At 50.5% G+C, this 5,933-nt stretch overlaps 1 long non-coding RNA gene across 1 annotated transcript; it reads right to left on the bottom strand.

Annotated features, from left to right (window-relative positions):
* Positions 1-226: 226 nt before the first annotated feature.
* Positions 227-5,641, bottom strand: LOC128854389 (uncharacterized). The gene is made up of 2 exons (XR_008453449.1): positions 3,056-5,641; positions 227-1,402 (listed from the first exon to the last, which is right to left on the bottom strand). It is a non-coding gene; the product is annotated as an uncharacterized LOC128854389 (long non-coding RNA).
* Between the last annotated feature and the right edge of the window lie 292 nt (positions 5,642-5,933).

Below are 5,933 nucleotides of genomic sequence, written 5' to 3'. Positions count from 1 at the left end.
AGGTGTGTGGAGGAGAACAAAGCAAGCAAGGCAAAGCCTGGGCTTGAAAGACTAAAGGAAAGGCACACCTTATAAAAAAAATCAAGGAAAGGTGGAGCGAAAGGCAGCCTTGAAGAGGAAGTAAAGGCAGAGCCTCCCCAGCGAGGAAGGATGCGATGGGTGAAGAGCCCCAGGAAAGAGCACCACATCACACCTCAAACATCCTGCCACCTGGATGTCCATCCCAAATAGCATGTCACTTATTTTATACCTATTAGAAGTAAATGTAGCTTCTGGCTGCCTTCAGTACCTAGGAAACAGCTACACTTGCCTGCCTGCCATGGAAGTCAGCAGAAGACTTAAGGACAGGTTGTGACCAGGGCTAAGAGGAGTCACCAGAGCCTGCTCTGGACAAGGGGATCCCTTCCATCTGCACCACCTGCGAGTGTCCAGCTTTCTGCCCACTGTGCTGAGTGTTGGGAGCCTGGGGCAGGACCAAGCATGGCGCTGGCTCCTTGTTGGTTTCTGGGGACCACCTCTGCCTCCACAGGAGCATCTCAGCCCGAAGCAGCAGTGACTTACCAGTGCGCCTGGGTCTGAGCTGACACAAGGGTCTCTCCCAGCTCCCTTTTGCTCTTGCTGGGCTGGTTGTGCACGACCTGTCCCCACAGTGGTGTGACGCCTCCTCCGCAGGCTCTGCCTCTCTGCTAACAGAAGTGTGAGTATCAGCACTACTTTGCAGCTCTACAAAAGGACCTCTCGGTCCCCCTCTGGTTTTCCCAGAGGATTTTGCACAAGCCAAGAAAGTGGGAAATTGATAGTCAGCAGAGAGCTCGCTGCCATCAGTCTGCTCTCGGAGAAGTACCAGCAGGGCAGACCCACAGGACAGGCTTTGCTGTCGCTGCTCACAGAGGAGCAGCCTCTCAGCCCTGCACCCACCGTGCGTGGGGCTGCATCTTCCCAGGGGGAAGAAGCCTCCCCTTGTCATTGGAGCACTTCCCTCTACCCCTTCCCTTCCCTTTTGGGCACCACTGGCGAGAATTCAGCATCTTTCACCCAAGACAAGTGGTGATTGTGCTTCAGGTGGTGAGGATTGCCTTGACGGGGGAGCGAGATACCGCTGGGTAGAAATCTCTTTCTTCTACTCGGTGAGTCTTCCGATTTTCATCCCATTTCCAAGGGATAAATCTGCAGGGCATATGGTCGTGCTCAGCTCCAATTCAGTCGAGAGGGATGGAGAGGAGATGGATCGCAGCTCTGTGCACTGCTGTTATCCCAGGGCAGCTTGTCCGGTACCACTCGTGCAAAGCCCACAACTCCCGTGTGTCCCCAAACCCGGTGTCAGGAGCACAATGCAACAGATGAAACACAGTGGGATCTGGGGGACCGGGCTTGTGCGGCTTGGCCAGAGCCTGGATGGATGCTGCAAACAAAAGAAACGTGTTTAAAATGAGACAGAACTGAACAGGCATTTGCAAAGGGGAAGCAGCTGGCTCGACTAATTACATGTTAAAAATTCCAGCAAGACGAGCCTACCAGAAAACAAACAAGCACGACAGCCAGGATGGAAAGAGTTGGAAAGGATCTGCGCGGTTTCCTATCTCTCCCATATGTGCCTGTACGGACACTGGCAGCCGTGTGTTCCCGTACTCGTGTTAATGCGCTTTAGGGAGAGTGTTTGCATATTGATCCGTGTAGATCAGGAGCCGTAGGGCTGTGCACCCCTACATCACCCCACCATGCTGGTGCCTGCCCTCGGCCGAGTGGCTTTGCCTTGCTGGGAGGCTTCCCCATCGCTCCTCAGTTAATGACTTTTGGGGGAGGGGGGTAAATATTTGTTGGCAGTGGTTTTGCAAATCGCCACTTTGCGGAGAGGAAATAAGAGCCATCCATTTGTGCTAGCGCTATTAAAGATTTTCTATAAAGTGCCTACATTTCCAGTACAGCTGAATGGATTTCGCTGCAGAAAACTGCTAGGACAGAGAGGCACAGTGGAAGAAAATATCATATACAATGATTCACAAACACATAAAAATACCCTTTGCAGCTTGTCTATTCTTCTACCGCACAACAAACACCTTGTGACTCATTCGTGAATGTATGGACTCATTTGGAAACGAAAGTTGGATTTGAACATTATTCATTAGGACCTGGGATTAGTTCACTTCTCCATTTAGCTCCTAAAAGCTAGCATGCCAAGTCAAGGTAAAACACATTTTAAGGCTGTCTTGGTCATAAGACAGCTCTAACAGCCACAGTGTTTTTCTACAGAAATGTTTCTGTATTCATTTTAGGAATAAAAAAAAAAGATGAGAAAGCTTAATTCCTTCCTCCTTGCATTGAATTAATCAGATATCTGAAGGTAGATGGGTGAAAAAAAACCCCAACCTATTTCTTGGCAGGCGTATTTACCTCGAAGGGCTGTAGCTCTTCTTGCGGACAAGATCACAGCGTTGAGAAAATAAAGAGAGGAGATGGAGGGCCTCCGCGGAGCGACAGCTACCTGAATGCCCTGCCTGCGGCAACAGCAAAAATCACAATATTTGTACTCCCACCTTGGAAGAGCTGTTAATGAAAAGCTACAGCAGCTGCTCCGACCCCATCAGCCGTAAAGACATCGCTGAGCGCTGCTGGACTCCAGTCGGAGCTGAGGTTGGGAACAGCACCAGGGCAGCGATGATGCCCACGACAGCGATAGAAGCGGTGCAGGTTTACCCGTGTTCGAAGTGTAGGCACCTTCTCCTGGGAGTACAAAAGCACTGGAGAGGAGCGTTAACCGGGGAATGGCTGAAAGGGCACGAGTCACGCAGGAAAAACAGCCCCAAACAGATGCAATTTCGTTCGCAGCTTAAACATCTGAGTTTCAGGCAAACTTGTAACTGGCAGTACCGCTACGTGTGAAGTGGCAGCATCCTCTCCTCCCTCTGCCAAGGGGGAAACACAGCACAGCTGCTCTTACTGCTGCTCTAGGTATATTTAGCATCGTTTGGTGACAGTACGGGCCGGTTTGAGACAAACATATGGATGATGTGACCACTCTTTGATGGTTACTCAGCTAACCGGTTGTTGTACCTACCCTTCACGATGCCTCATTCTGCCTTGGGGATCGGGAGTGGTTGTCCCAGGGTGCGGGTAAGGCTTCTATTAACAATTCTCTGCCCGTAGGTGATGCCCTCCAAGGTGACATTTCTCCCAGGTTATCAGCAGAAGAAATACAATGTGAGAGAGGCACCTAATCGTAAGCGAGCGAGCGGCCGGCGTTGCAGTGCTCAGGGTGTTGAACTCTCGCTGCCAGACGGCTGAACGAGCTACAGGCCAAGGCGGCAGCTCCCCTGCATAATTTCACAAGACCAATCCCTTTGTGAGAAGCACAATCTGCTTGTGGGCAGAGAATTAGCATTCATAGAATAAATTATATGCACTGAATTATTTGCCCAGCTTTGTTGATTATCCGCAGTTAAAAAGTTGGAGAGAGCTGAGCTCCTCCGCACATAAACACCAGACGGATACTTGTAGTCAGGAGGTGCTTGGGTTTTGTCAGAGGGAAGAGGAGAAATTCCAGCCTCGGAGAGGCGCGGGGTACCTGTGGACCCCTCTGGACACTTGTGAGGCTCGGGATGGGTGGCAGCCCCATCACGCGAGCAAATATGAAGTCAACAGCTTGGTGTGGTTTGTACAGCATCACTCGCTGCATTTTGATGGTGATGCCGCTGTGTGTTAGAAGGATTTGCTGTTTGTTAACTGAACAAAATGAGGTTTATGATATTATCTGTAGGTCACAGAGCATTTAATGGCATCAATACAGTCCAGCGCAGACACTTGGGGTGCTGTGCACTGCTTTTCCACTCCTAATCCCTCGAAACAGTGCCAGTCCTGCAATGGAAGTTGCAGAGACCTGTGGGAGAGAGGCAGGGATGTCAGAGATAACAAAGTTGGATTTATTAGTTTCCAATCCAGGGCAATCAGGCAAATATTTTGGGGGAAAAAAGTCTTCTGCAGCTCAAATCTGCTGGAACGTAAACACTGTGAAGATGACCCTGAATATCCAGGTGATTCTCCAAGCTGTGTTCAGGACACCTGACTTGGGTCTGTAAATCCAAGGCAGGAAAGCCGTGGATGCCCCATGTGCAGAGATGAAGTGTCCTGCTCCTCACGCCTCCGGCCAAGCTCTGGCTCCCTCTGCAGCGGAGGAAGCCCATGGAGGGTCAGCATATTGAAGGTCTTTGATTGAACCCAATGATGAATCGCAGCTTGATGACTTCCTCTACATCAATGGAGCTGAACTGGCTTGGGGAAACTGTTTGATTTAAGAAGAATAGGTCTAATTTTGGAAGTCCTTCACACCCATCAATCTAAGTGAAATTCATTTATCTGAGGCACAGCTGATACGTCTCCCATTTACATAGTATTAAGTGCCTCAAAATCCTTGATATATTGAAGCTCACAGCAGGGGAAAAGGATAGCGTTGCTATCCGCATTTCGCAGGCGGAGAGGAGAACTTGTGGTGTAATCAAATGAGTCACTGGAGTCAAACTCTGCCCAGAAACCTTCTCCAGCACCCAGAGATGTGCATTTCCCGGGCACGCCGCGGCGGCCCTGCTCTGAGCAAGAGTAGACAAAGCAGCTGTGGGTACGTCCAGGCGTGACGTACATGGAGGAATGGACAGAAGGGGCCATCAAAGCATTTTCCATCTCTGCTCTAACACGGTTTTATGAAGTGTTTGCAATCGTGTCTCAAAGGCAGGGTTGGAAGGCAGACTTGGAATCACAGCGGTATCTGATGGAAGAGATATTTAGAGAGAAGAGACATACGGCATCTTAAATAAAAAGAACCTACTCAGTGGTTAATCTCCACTTGAAAAACATCCAGGACAGACTCGTCCATCTACCATTGTGCTCCCCGCCATGCAGCCTGCTGTCCAAAGATGCAGACGCCGCAGTTCATGCCGTGGCTCTTCCCTGGGCCAACTCCTTCCAAACTGCACGCCAGTTCAAGATGTCCCTATAATGCAGCCCGGCAGCACTTGTCTTACAGGAGGACAGAGTACGCTGTTGAGAACCCTCAGCCCCCTCAGTCGCCACCATCTGAGCCACAGCGGCACGCGGAGGGCCCTGGCCTCTCCATCCCCACCCCGGTGATTCCGGCTGCACCATGGATGCTCTTACGTTTCGGAGGGAGCGAGACAAGTGATGATCCGGCAGTCGCCCATCTGTCTCATCAGCTGATGTTCCCTCGATGCTGATCGTTCGCTGGATCCACCGGTCGGCTTGAGACTAAGGGTGCTGCACGTCAGCGGCAAAGGTGGGTGTTTGTTTCCGTGTTCCCCCAGCTGAGGATGAGGCTCTCGATGAATGCCTGGCTGCAGTTTTGGTGTGAAAGGAAAAAGTTAAGTCACTCAGCAGAGGGGAAATCCTGGGAGCCCTTGGGCTGGAGGCTTTGAAGAATGGGGCTGGGGTTTTCATGGGAACCAAAGCTTGTTCCTCTCACCGGGTCCTGCCCAGGCACCTCCGAAAACTCCAGCCTGAGACAGCAGATGGAGGTGGAAAAGCTGGGGAGCAGGCGGGGACGAGGGGACCTTTAGCAGCAGCCTTAAGCTGTCAGCTCTGTCCTTGGCATCCTGAAAACAGAAGTAGACAGGAAAAGTGTCTCCTTCCCGCAAATCTCCACAGGCACTTAGGACAATGATGAAATACTTGTGCAATCACACAGTGTTTATTTGATGCCAAAACTATCCTATCCGCTTTATAAACAAGCATGAGTAATGGGAGGGGGGGGCAGAAGTTTCTCTCTCTTCCTTTCAGATCTTCTGAGTATGCCCTTCTGCTGTGATTTATCCTCGTTGCAACCTTATCGACTGACCGGGGATGTAAATTAAGCAACCAAACATTTTACCCGGAATTCCAGTTATTTATACATAGATTGAAAGGGTGTAATTACAGCTGCTAAATACAGC

This window comes from Cuculus canorus, chromosome 23 (assembly GCF_017976375.1).
Source record: "Cuculus canorus isolate bCucCan1 chromosome 23, bCucCan1.pri, whole genome shotgun sequence".
Classification (NCBI taxonomy): Eukaryota; Metazoa; Chordata; class Aves; order Cuculiformes; family Cuculidae; genus Cuculus; species Cuculus canorus.
The sequence above is the reverse complement of the archived record's forward strand: the minus strand, read 5'-3'. Positions and strand labels throughout refer to the sequence as shown.